The sequence below is a fragment of the Cavia porcellus genome, unplaced genomic scaffold (genome assembly GCF_034190915.1).
Source record: "Cavia porcellus strain 051 isolate PalLab524CR breed Dunkin Hartley unplaced genomic scaffold, mCavPor4.1 scaffold_27, whole genome shotgun sequence".
NCBI lineage: Eukaryota > Metazoa > Chordata > Mammalia > Rodentia > Caviidae > Cavia > Cavia porcellus.
In genome coordinates, this window is record NW_026947510.1 from 36,094,316 (window position 1) to 36,108,023 (window position 13,708).

A 13,708-nucleotide genomic window follows, 5' to 3' on the forward strand; every position below is an offset into this window, starting at 1 on the left:
GTTTTTGCTTTATAAGAGAGAATCAGTTTGTATACTTTTTGCACACTACTTTGAAGATGATACAGAGTGTTAGCTATTGTCATTCTCTTACTATTTTGTCAGAAACTTTTAATTTTAAATAAAAGTGTTAAAATTATAGTGTATGATGAGGAGAACATTAAACAAAACCTTAGAACTGATGTGTAGTTATATTTTCCTAAAATGTATTGCTATATGGAAGGAATATGGCCACAATCACTTACTATATCTGATAAAAACTATAAACCCAGTATTATAAGAATCTCAGTACACTCCAACAACAAGAAGCATAAAACATAAATCATGATAAATCATAGTCAGATTCCCAAAAGCAACTTTAAAGAGAAAATACAAAATGTATTAAACAGGGAAAAAAGATTATATTCAGAGAGACAAATATGAATCAAACATTTCTACCAAGAAACAGTGCAGATAAGAATTTATTAGGATGTGATTAAAGTACTAAAAAGGGGAGATACTCAACTGAGAAGACTCAGAAAAAATGTTTTCCAAATAGGAAACATAAACAGTTCTCAGACATGAAAAATAAAGAATTAATCACCAATAAACCTTACTACTGAAAGTACATCAACCAGCCAGAAGGAAAATTATGCAGAGGCTATAAAGAATTTACAGAAGGACACAAGCAGCATCAATAATGAGAATTAGAATAAAATATAAAAGAAATGGGTAAGAATACTGAGATCTCAAAATCTAACAACTGTAAAATGAATTATTATGAAATACAAGGTTTTATAACATCTAAAAGTGTGAGATATGTGACACTACATGGCAATACATTTGGAATATCCACGATGAAAAGAAAAAGATGTATAGCTTAATTTTAAAAATTGAACGCTTGCTCTCCCTGTATATTTTTAGAGAAGAGGGTGGCTTGTTTGTACATTTTGACTTTTTCTGCATGTCTGATCTGTCAGCTTTTTTTTTCATTGTTTTGGTTTGGTTTGATTTGGTTTCTTGGTACAAGTTCCAAGGTCTTTTGGTGTATTTTTTTTCTTTTTTTGATACCAGTAATCTTACTCAGGACGTTGCACTTGTGCTGCTGAGCTGTATCTCCAGACCTGGTGCCTTTCTTATCTGTTTATTTTTATGTTTATATTTCTTTGATTGAAATGTTTCTTAGGGGGAATTTCTCTAATAAAATTTGCTTTTAAGTCCTTCTGGTCAGGATTAGCTAGATGACCTAATAAGACCTTCATTCACAGTTTTTCCATGTCTAAATATCATGACCTACACTGGTAAGAAAATGGAGAATAAAAAACAAGAAAGTAAAGCTCCTGCTAGATAAAAGGTTTTCTGGTAGAATATCCATGATGGCTCTTTGTTTAGTATTTTTAATGGATTTAGAAGAGACTTCAATTTACTGAGAAAACATTATCTCTACCCTGTAGGACACTACATATCTGGGGGGGGGTCCAATCTATGCAATGTTCAGTGTCCATGCAGGGCTCATACACCCTTGAGCCCCCAGCCTTCCTGTTATACTCTGGGGATGTCCTAGAACACTAAAGGACAATTCACAGGGTCTTAGTCACCAAACTCCATTTTGAGGCACTGTCCTAATTCCAAGTAGACACTTCATTAAAAAATTTTATTTAAAGAGAAAAAAAGCAAAACAGAAAAAGCATAAAAATAATACAGAATTCCAAGAAAAAATAAACAATAACAAATCACTAGTTGATAAATTACATACTGTTCTCTTAGAAATAGTTGTTCAAGTTACAAAATTAAAGCATACAAAGTAGACATTCAAGCAGTGAGACTGCAAACAGTTTTGTTCAATGATCCAACAAAAACTTAGTAATAAGGTTATCAGTCCTACACACTTTAACATAAATAGAGTTATGTCCTTTGGAATACTTTCTTTTCCTCTCTCTCTCTCTCTCTCTCTCTTTTTTTTTTTTTTCCGGTACCGGGGATCGAACTGAATACCGCCTGCTTGCCAGGCAGGTGCTTATGCCGCTAAGCTAAATCTCCAGCGCCTTTTCCTCTCTTTTTTACAATGGCTGTTACACAGTTTGGGTTTTATTACTCCTACAGTTCTTATTATTTTTTACACTAGAAACACAATGTGATATTTATAAATATGATTATTTCACTTTGAGGATAGTCTCAAGTTGCCTCTATTTACCTATAAAGGCCTCAAGATCATCCTTTTTATATCTGAGTAATACTCCATTGTTTAAAAACACATCTTTTTCATCTACACGACAGTTGATGAGCATTTTGGTTGTTTCCACAATTCAGCTATCACAAATTGTGCTGCTATGAATGTGGGTGCACGTATATCACTGTGATATGACCTTTTCAGGTTTTCTTGGCAAATATTCAGGAGGGGAATACCTGGATTGAATGGAACTTCAAATTCTGGTCTTCTGAGAAATCTCCTTACTAATTTCCATAGTGGCTGCACCAGTGTATACTTCCATGCACAGTGGAGCTGTATTCCTTCTTCCCCACAGCCTCACCAACATTTGTAATCAGTTGACTTCTTGATGGCAGCTATTCTTTCCAGAGCGAGATGAAATCTCAAGGCTGTTTTAATTTGCATTTCTCTGATGACCAGTGATGGTGAACATTTCTTCATGCATTTATTTGCCATTTGTATGTTTTCATCTGAGAACTGTGTGTTCATCTCAGATGTGTATTTTTGGAGAGCATCACTGAATTTGGGGGGTTTGATGTTTTTCAATTCTTTATATGTTCTCGATATAAGTCATTTGTCTGAAGTGTTGCTGGCTAAAATTCTTTCCCATTCTGTGTGTTTTCTTTTCGCTCTGTTGGTGATTTATTTTGAAGTTAAAAACTTTTCAATAATAGGAGATACCAGTTTTTAATGCTTTGAAGTGTTTCCATGGAGTTTGTGTTTTGTTCATGCTCTGCCTACCCAGTCTCCAAGACTTTTACCTAGCTTGTCTTCCAGTAGATTTAGGGTTTCTGTTTTCTGTTTTAGATGTTTGATCCATTTAGATTTTGGTTTTGTGCATGGTGATAGGCATGGATCTAGTTTCAGTCTTCAGCATGTGGAGAGTCAATTACTCCAACATCATTTATTAAAGAGTCTATCCTTCTTCAAGGGAACACATTTAGCCCCTTTGTCAAATACCAGGTGGCTGAGTCTCTTTGTAATTGTGCTTGCATCTTCTAATCTGTTCCATTGATCCTCAGCTCTATTTCTTTTCCAGTAACATGCTGATTTTATCACTGTGGCTTTTTATTATAGTTTCGTCAGGAATTGAGATGTCTCCTACCTTGCCTTTGTTGCCCAGAATTGCCTTTGCTATTCTAGATTTCTTCTGTTTCCAAGGGAATTTTAGGAATGTTTTCTTTAGATCTGTGAGGAATGTCAATGTTATTTTGATTGGGATTGCATTAAATCTGTATACAGTTTGGGGAAAGGGCCATTTTCACAATGTTGGTTCTTCCTAGCCAAGAGCAAGGAATATCCTTCCATTTTCTAATATCCTCTTCAATCTCCTTTTTTAGTGTAGCATAATTTTCAGCATATAGTTCTTTTACATTCCTAGGTTGATTTCTAAATGTTTTATTTTTTAGATGCTATTGTAAAGAGTCATATTTTCATAATTTCTCTCTCGATGAGTTTTTGTTTGTGATTGCCTTTGATTTTTGAGCTTTGATTTTTATCCAAATACATTGCTAAATTTTTTATTACCTCTAGTAGCCTTTTAATGGAATTTCTTGGGTCTTCTATATAGAGTGTCATGTCATCTGCAAATAGTGATAGTTTAACTTCTTGTTTTCCTATCTTTGTTCCTTCTATTTCTGTCTCTTGTCTGATTGCCCTGGGTAGTATTTCTAGAATTATATTAAATAGGATAGTGGTTATTCTTGTCTTGTTCCTGATTTTAAAGTGAAAGCTTTCAGTTTTTGTCCATTTAGTATAATATTGGCTGTTTGTTTTTCGTTGGTGGCCTTTATAAGATTGAGGTAGACACCATGCATTCCAAGTTTCTGAAGGGTTTTTTTTATCATGAACATGTGTTCAACTTTATTGAAAGCTTTTTCTGCATCTATTGAGATGACTATGTGGTTTTTGTTTTTGGCTCTATTGATGTGGTGCATTACATTTATTGATTTGTTTATGTTAAACCATCCCTGCATACCTGGAATAAATCCCACTTGTTTGTAATCTATAATCTTCTTGATGATTTGCTGCATTCTCTTTGCCAGTATTTTATTGAGTTTATTTGCATCAGTGTTAATTAGTGAGATTGGCCTATAGTTCTCCTTTTTGGTTGGGTCTTTCTCTGGTTTGGTATCAGAGTAATTCTTGCCTCCAGGAATGATTTAGGGATTTCTTCTTTTTCAAATTCATTGAGTGTTGGCATCAAATCTTTTTGAAATTTGTTCTAAAATTCAGCCATGAATCCATCAGGATGTGGACTTTTCTTTGTTGGTAAGTTTTAAATTATGTTTTCAATATCAATAGCTCATATTGGATTATTCAAAATTCCTACATCTTCTTGACTGAGCTTTGGTAGTTCATATGTTTCTAGAAATTTGTCCATTTTCTCTATGTTTTCCACTCTATGTGAGTAGAGACTTTCAAAGTAGATATTCATAATCTTGAGAATTTCCATGGGATCTGTGGTAACTTCCCTCTTAAGTTCTTATTGTGTGGATTTGGTTTGTTCTTTCTTTTTCTTGGTGAGGATACTTAGAGATTTGTCAGTTTTGTTTATTCTCTCAAAAAACCAGCTTTTGATTCATGAATTCTTTGTATTTTTTTGAGTTTCAATTGTATTGATTTCTGCTCTAATCTTTACAATTTCCTCTGTTCTCTGAGCTTTGGTTCAACATGCTCTTATTTTTCTAGACGCTTGAGATGAAACTTTAGATTGTTTATTGGTGCTCATTCTGTTTACTTGATATCACAATTTATTGCTATATATATATATATATATATATGTCCCTCTTAAGACCACTTTCATTGCATTCCACAGATTACAGTATGCTGCATCTGCATTTTTATTGAATTTTAGGTGTTACTTTATTTCTTCTTTAATTTCATATGTAGCCCACAAATTGTTCAGGAGATTGTTATTTAAGTTCCATGTATTTATGCAGGTTTTGCAATTGATGTTGTCATTAGTTTCCAATTTCAGTGCACTATGGTCAGATATTATGCATGGGATAATTTCAATACTTTTGCATTTGTTTAAGAATGTTTTATGGGATAATATATGGTCTATTTTGCAGACTGTCACTCGTGAAGATGAGAAGAATGTGTTTTCTGATGTGGTTGGGAGAAACACTGTAAACAACTACTAAGCCCAGTTTCTCACAGGTATGACTGAGCTCTATTATTTCTTTGCTGACTTTTTTTTCTAGCTGATATGTGTCTTTGTGACAATAGGGTGTTAATATCCCCTGTTGTAATTGTGTTCTTATGTGTTTGGTCCATTAGTATTTGTCTTATATAGTTGGGTGCTCCTGTATTTGGTGTATATATACTTATAATTGTTAGTTCTTCCTCTTGAATTTTGCCACTAACAAGTATATAGTGAGCTTCTTTATCTCTTTTAATCATTTTAGATTTGAAGTTCATATTGTTTGCACATAGAGTAGTTACTGCTGCTATTTTCTGGGTTCCTGTTGCATGGAATACAGTTTTCTATCCTTTGACTTTTAATCTGAGTTTCCTTTTGGGTCAGATGTGATTTTTGTATAACGTATATTGTGATCCTGTTTCTTGATCCATTCTGTCTACCTATTTCTTTTAATAGGTGAATTGTGGCCATTTATATTTATGGATAAAGTAACTTATAAAACTCAGTAAAACGGCAAAAAAGATTTTTTGAAGATAATATTTTTGCCTATGAATGATCCAATATAATTCACAAAGGAAAAATTAGTGCAATTATCAAATAAGTATATTTATAAAAATAGCCAAATATAATATTACTTATTTGATAATTGCACTAATTTTTCCTTTGTGAATTATATTGGATCATTCATAGGCAAAAATATTATTTTACAAGTTACTTTAATGTGTAATTTCATGATTGTATTGCAATGCTCTTAATCTCAGCATTATCAAAAATATACATTTCATTGTTTAGCATACTGTTACTGTATTTTTTTTACTATATGCCTTTTATTGGATCAGTAACATTTTCTTCTACATGTATCACTTCAGTGATAAATGTTATTAAATGCTATTTAAATATCTGTTGCCTTTCAAAGTTCAATCAAAAGTGAAGCTACACAACAATTTGATCAGGAAACATTTAACATGAAGAATTATTTAAGTCACACAATGTCTGTGTTATTGATATGTGGACTTGAAGTTTTCTGTTCCTTCAGTTAGCACCTACAAACCACCAGGACATTCTGTTTCAGGTGTTTGTTTTTTTATAAGGTTCTTTGATTTGATCTTTCAAGTTAAGTTCCTTTCATGTTTTTACATCTCTGTGGTCTCACATATGCTTTTCACTACATGACAAGAATAACAACCAAGTCTGCTGTAGCATCAGTAGAGTGACTCTCTGTTCCTCTTTGAGTGAAGAAAAATAAGGTTGGAGAAATTGCTTACTTTGTACAAATAAAATACACAGCATGTAGTAACAAGTCAAGTACAGACCTGACTGATTACCTCCTAAGCATTAAGAACAATAATTCTTCCTTGTCTACAATGTGAACCTAGAAAAAGTATAGTCAAGTATCATGTTAACTTTCTCAAAACAAACCAACACTGAGGACTAATGAACAGAGATAATTCCATCAAACAATGAATTAATTTTTTTATTTTGTTAGTGAATTTAATTAAGTAGTATGAAGATGGCTAACTTTCAAGAAAATTTAAACCATTACTAGTATAAAAATAATGTGTTGCACTAAAGTCACATGTCTGGAGCAAAGTTGACAACCCTAACATCCCTGCTTGTGTTTCATTAATCTAGTTACCTTGGGTATTGGAATATTTTCTTTTTTAAATTCAGTAACTGACAAATGGAAAAAGCACTGTAGCTTGTTAGTGAATGAATACAAGATATTTTGTTGTGGACAACATTGTTATTCCCTCAAACAACCGTAACTGTTACTTATAATCTTGCCTCAAACTCTAGCTTTCATAGCAGGTGTTGGAGTAAAAGCTGTGTTCTCATTTGCTGGTATGCAAAGGCAGTCATATTATTTTCCATGGTTTTGCCTTTGCTATCCTTTACCTCATTTGGATCACTAGATTTAGCTGTCTGACAGTAAAATCCAAAACCATGACCTATAAACTATACAAGAAAAGTTAAATTAATAGATTGATTTAGTTACTTGGAAGTGACTTTTGTGGTTTATTTCCAGTGGGTTTATTTTAGCAAAAAAATAAAATAAAATCTATGTAGGAAAGTTTATAAAAATTTAGTCTGTATGTTTTCCAAGTATTTTCTATAGCATGTTTTCCATGTCTCTTATAAAAATCCTCCAAAATGGGTGCCAACATCTAATACTTCTTGCAACTTTACTTTTTGCAAGTCATGAACAAAGACATATATACTAACACTATGATCACTCACATATGCCAATGGGTTTATTAAAAAACTATAAGGCTATAAAAGACAGGAACTATTATCTTGTAACTTGCAGAATGAAATATGAGTCTCTAGAAGACTTACTGACATTTAAATTCTGTTTATTTCACTCCCAGTCTTCTCAAACCACATCACTTGCTTAACACATCTCTCTTGTTTAGGTCTTTTGCAAGGGCTTGTATCTTTCTTATACTTAATATTTAATTTTTCATTGTTTAATTAAAAGACTCAGGAATTTTACAGATCTTCCCAATTTTCATTGTGATTGTCATGAAGATTACATTAGACATGAGTATTTGAAAATACTTGGTACCTGAAGAGCTATATTCTAGCTATTTAAGAATAAGATCTGTATGTACATTTATTGTTTATATTATGCACTGTAAGGCATTTTTACAAATGTCTCAAAATACGATGAGTGAAGTTTATTTTCAAGTTCTGCTTATTTTGCTGTTACTATGATTTTTTCATATTCTATTTTATAGGGCGGTTTTGTTATACATACTGCTATTTGGTCATCGTTATGCTTGTTCCTTTGTGGGTTACACTGAATTATATATATGGTTCACAGGCAAAAACACTATCTCTGAAGAAAATAAATAATTTTTTCAGTCTTATAAGTTTTTAAATTTTATTTAAAGAAAGACTAAACAAAACAAAATAGGTAAAAATAATATATACCTTCCGAGAAAAAAATAAACAGTAAGAAATCACTAGTTGATGTTTACATATTGTCGTTTTACAAATAGTTGTTCAAGATACAAAAATGGAACATGTAAAGTGGGAATTCAAACAGCGAGACTGAAAACTCTGAACAGTTCTATTCAACAGTCCAACATAAATTTAGTTACATGGTTGTCAATCCTATACACTTAAACATACGTGCAGCTATCCATATCTTCATTTATGTTTAGATTAAACAAAGTAAAGCAGATTAAAATCATTCTGAATAAAGAATAATAGTATTGCTGGATTTCACATCATGATACTCCATGATCAGCACTGGGTACTGTAGTGTCTCTTTTTAAAATTTAGTTTAAAGAAAGAGTAAACAAAACAGAAATCAAGTAGAAATAATACATAATTTTAAAGAAAAAATAAACAGTAAGAAATCACTAGTTGATGATTACAGATTGTCTTCTTACAAATAGTTACTAAAGATACTAAAGTGGAGCACATAAAGTGGGGATTCAAACAGTGAGACTGCAACCAGTTCTGTTCAACTATCCAACAAAATCTTAGAAATATGGTTATCAATCCTATACACTTAAACATACATGCAGTTATCCATGTCTTCTATTATGTTGAGATAGAATAAACCCAAGCAGGCTAATATCACTCTGAACAAAGAATAATAGTTTTGCTGGGTTTCACATTATGACACTCCAGGATCAGCATTGGGTATTTTAGTGTCTTTTTCTTCTAAGTATCTGTTCATTTCATCATGTGTCATATAATCAGTTCTCATAAACTGTTTATAGATTCTACACATGCATGAGTCTTAACATGTATTTCTATCCTTTCTATATTAGAGGGAGAAACAAAACTAAGCAAGGCAAAACAAAACATATTCCTATAAACACATGAATTGAAATAAACATATAAGACCATTGTACAAGGAGACCTACCATGGTTCCTGTGTTATCTCTTGTTATCTCCAATAGAATTGGCTATATCATCAGACATAATTGAATATATTAGTACATAACAGTATTAATAAAAACACAACTTTGCATATAGTATAGAACTTCAAAAACCAGCAGTTATCAAACCAGAATGTGTATTGTAGAGTCTTGTTATCCTCAGTGTAGTTGCCTATACTCCCAGACTTGATACTATAAATCATATCAGTTTTGAATAAAATCTTCTTTGCCTCAGTTCTCTTATGCTCTTTTTTGCCATCAGTTGTGTACTTATCTTCTTCATTCTGTTTTCTGCACCATTTATTGAGACCTCTCCGCCACTGTTCCTGGAATCCTAGTACTTTTCTCTCTCTCTAGAATGCTTGCAGTATTCTCTGTAGAGTTGGATTGGTGGTTGCGAATTTCCCAAGTACCTCTTTGTCTTGGAAGCATCTAGTTTCTCCATTAATGTCTAGAGATAGTTTAGCAGAGTATATCAACCTGACATGGAGGTTATTTTCTTTCAGGGCTTGGAATATTTTGCTCCAGGCTCTTCTTGACTTGATGGTTTGTGTCAAGAAGTCTGCCATTATTCTGATGGGCCTTCCTTTATAGGTGATCTGTTTCTTGTCTCTAACAGCTATTAATATTCTGTTCTTATATTGAATTTCTGGGATCTTGACTATTATATGCCTGGGTGTAGCTGTGTTTTGGTTGTAGGTGGCTGGAGGTCTGTATGCCTCATATATCAGAATATCATTTCCTTTTCCCATATTAGGGAAGTTCTCGTTGATTATTTCTGTGAATAGCCTTTGAAGTTCCCTTGTTTGCATCCCATCTTCTACATTCACATTTTTATTCTCAAAGTTATAGATCCTTTTGTTATCTTCTAGCCTTTGTATTGTTACTGCTTGTTTCCTTGTTATTTTTAAAAAGTTTTCCCTTTCATACTGCCACATTGCAAAACTGAACTCCAGTTTGGATAATCTATCCTTAGTTTCTTTCAAGCTGATTTGTCATCTTTCCATAGAGTTTTTAATTTCCTGGTGATCTCTTTGAATCTGCTTCATATATTCTATACTTTTTATATTCTTCATCAAATGATTCTCTCCTCTGTTTGAGTTTCCCCTTCTTCCATCTGTGTCTGCCATTCCATAAATAGGGGGTAATTTACCCCATAAATAGGGGTAATTAGTATGTCTTTTATTAATCTTTTTATATCTTGCTTTATTTGCCTAAATATTTCACTTTTGAACTTGTCTATGAGGTTCCGAATCTCTTTATATCCACTGGCACTGTGTCTGATATTGCATGTTTGCTGTTCTCATTCTCCTTTGTATTGACCTGTCCTGGGTCAGTATTCTCAGGGTTGGGACCTGGGGACTTTTTGTTGTTGCTTCCACCTCCCATCTTTTTTGCATCTTCCAGGAGGCCCCAGTTTCCAGGAGTCAGACACTGAAGCGCACTGGTAGATGACCCTTTCCACTGCAGTGTGCTAGTGAGTTGCAGATAGGGACAGCATATGCTGGTCTTTCCCCTCCAGACAAGTCAAGCTGCTATGGCCTGCACTGTATTTCTTTGTGTTGCCTCCCCTCTGGATCAGTCAAGCTGCTGTGGCCTGCACTGTTTTACTTTGTGCCGCTTCCACTCCAGATCAGTCAAACTTCTGAGGCTTCACTGAATTAGTGTGGTTAGTGTGCACCACCACTGTTGGGCCTTGATTTTGGATAACCTATTGTGTCTCAGCCAGGTCACGTGACCCATGCCTAGCTCCACCAATCCCGTTCAGGAAGGGAACAATTGACTGAAATTACTGCTGCCCCTTGTACTTGTAGTCCTGCCTGGTCCTAGAATGTCATCCACCAGAGTCCCCCTATTTATGGGGGACTATTCCCATCACTCACCACAGGTCAATGTAGGCACCCTGCCAATTCAACTCTCCATTCAGCTCGCCGACCCCCAAACTCATTGTAACTCTGCTTCCAATGCATCAAAGTGGTGTGACCTCGGACGGCTCGACAAGTCATGGTGGGACCTCATCAAGTTGTGGTGGGACCTTGGCAAGTCATGACGGGACCTCGGATGTTTGGCAAGTCCCCTTAATTTCTTCTCGGGATGAGAGAATTCATCCCCCTCTGTTTGGGGCTCCCCATTCTGTATTATGTTGAATTCTAAATTGATTTTCTCAGGGAGCCTCTGTTATCACTTGTTATCTATCCACCATCTTTGCTTCTCCTCCCAGTCTTATAAGTTTTATCTCTCTAATTTCAAATAATTAATGCAAACATTTTCTTAATGCTAACACTACCATAAAATAGCCTGCACTTTTCCATAAACATAATATTCATATATTTATGTAGTGTATACTTTCTGTTGGACTATTGTAATTGCTAAATCCTCAGCCTTTCCATACACATTTCTTTAGAAAAGTATGATTAAATGATATTTAAATATCTCATGGTGATAAAAGTTCAGTCTGAAGACAAACTGCACAAATATTAGACCAGAAAACACTTAACAAGAATAATTATCGACTTTAACAAAAGTTAAAATAGTGAGGGATTGATTAGAAGATAGAAAGATGACACTACAGAATAAAGAAATATCAAAAATAAGAATAACAATCACATGTTAAGCTAAGATGAAGTGCCAACAATAATCACTTCCCAACTAAGATGAGACTAACAAAAAGATCACATTGAAGATAACACCCATAGGTCATCAAGCTGAACCATCAGATATTGCTGAAAATCCACTTCGTAAGTCCATATCTTGGCTGAGTATGAAGCTGATCACAGATAGATGTCTTATAGGAAGTGCTCTGTGTAAAACTCTAGGGAAAATTTGCTGGCTTTGAAGTTCTTTCTTCCCCCATGAACCTCAGGAATCTGGTTGTGAGCATTTGCCCATACTACAGACCTGTCCAATATTCGGATGTCTAATCTGTCCAAATTTTGAACTTTTCCTTTAAATGGCTATATTCTTTCATTATCCTTGTCTTACTGAGGACAATTATAGTATTTCTAATACTAATTATACTTTCCTCTCTTTATCGATTAATGCATAGAATTCTTTGGTTGTATCCTTTCCTACATTTAGTTTCTATGTACTTATTCTTTTTTATTACAAAAATTTTCTTTTTTTCCTATATCTGTAGACTTAAGCAGTTTTACATTGAAAATCCTTAAAAACAATTATTTTGTTCCTGGGTAGAGGGTACAGACTCCTTTTGTGTCACAGTTCTCAAAACAATACTACAAAGTATGTACTTCCGCAGCATTTATTTTATATCATATTATATATTATACATATGTAGAGATAATTTAAAATTGACAAGAGCATGCATATCATTAACTTGCAAACACAATGACAATGCAATTAAGTATCCACAAATTTAGATATCTCAATCACCACAGATCAGACTATGATTATATAAGTAAATTACAAATTAATTAATGAATGTAAGTCTGGGTATCATGTTGCTTGTGTTAACATTGTCATGTTTTCTATTTTCTTCTCTGAAAAATATGGGCCTTCTTCTTTGTCTCTATTAGCATCTCTTTCCTCATGTACCAAAAGTGGTATTGTTGCTTTGGGGATTAAATGTGATGATATGCATGACAGTGATAATAGTGATCTCTGTACTACAAAATAAGTAAATATTTTTCTATCCTTTTCTTTTTGTATTTTTATAAGATAAATTGGCCACTGAGTTCTCTCTTTCAATATTCTATCTGTTCTTCTCTTAAATTTTTTATTAAATGCATTCAAAAATGTGAATTTTGCATGCTGGATTGAAATTTTTCAACATCAAATTAGGATAACTTTTCATTTTTCATTTAATGTGGTGTCATGTTTTCTCTTCTCTGTGATTGAAATTAGAGTTCAATTTAATTTCAAAACTTATAGGAAATTATCATTATGATGTTGTTTCATTAAAAAAGTATTTAATTTTGGTAACAATAGAATATATCCTTTACAATAGCTATTATTTACCATTACTGATATTTCTTGGCTCTTAGTGGTCCATTTATGCAAATGTAAATGTTACCATGATTATGAATTTGCTTTTGACAAGGTAGTCTGTATTTACCAATTAGGTTAAAAATTTTAGGTGTGTCATTCACATTGTCTTTTATATTTAATTATATTTATCAATTATGCTTGATCTATTGACTTGGAAAATATTTAAAATTTTACAGCATATGGATTAAATATTTTGTCCATCTTAAAAGATTGGTAGGTTTATTTTGCTAATACATTTTTAACAACTTCATGGATCTAATTATGGCTAAGGCTTATTTCTCTTTCATTTTATATTTTAAGTATCTGTGCTTATATATTGACACATTTCAGTTTGGTGCAATTATGTCATCTATTATTAACCTTATTTCACCAGCTTATGTCAATTGGTAATTCAGCATTAACTTGCAAAACTAAATAAATGAATAAAATCTTAGTCATTTAATTACATGGAAGTGTATATGCATCTTATCTAATGGA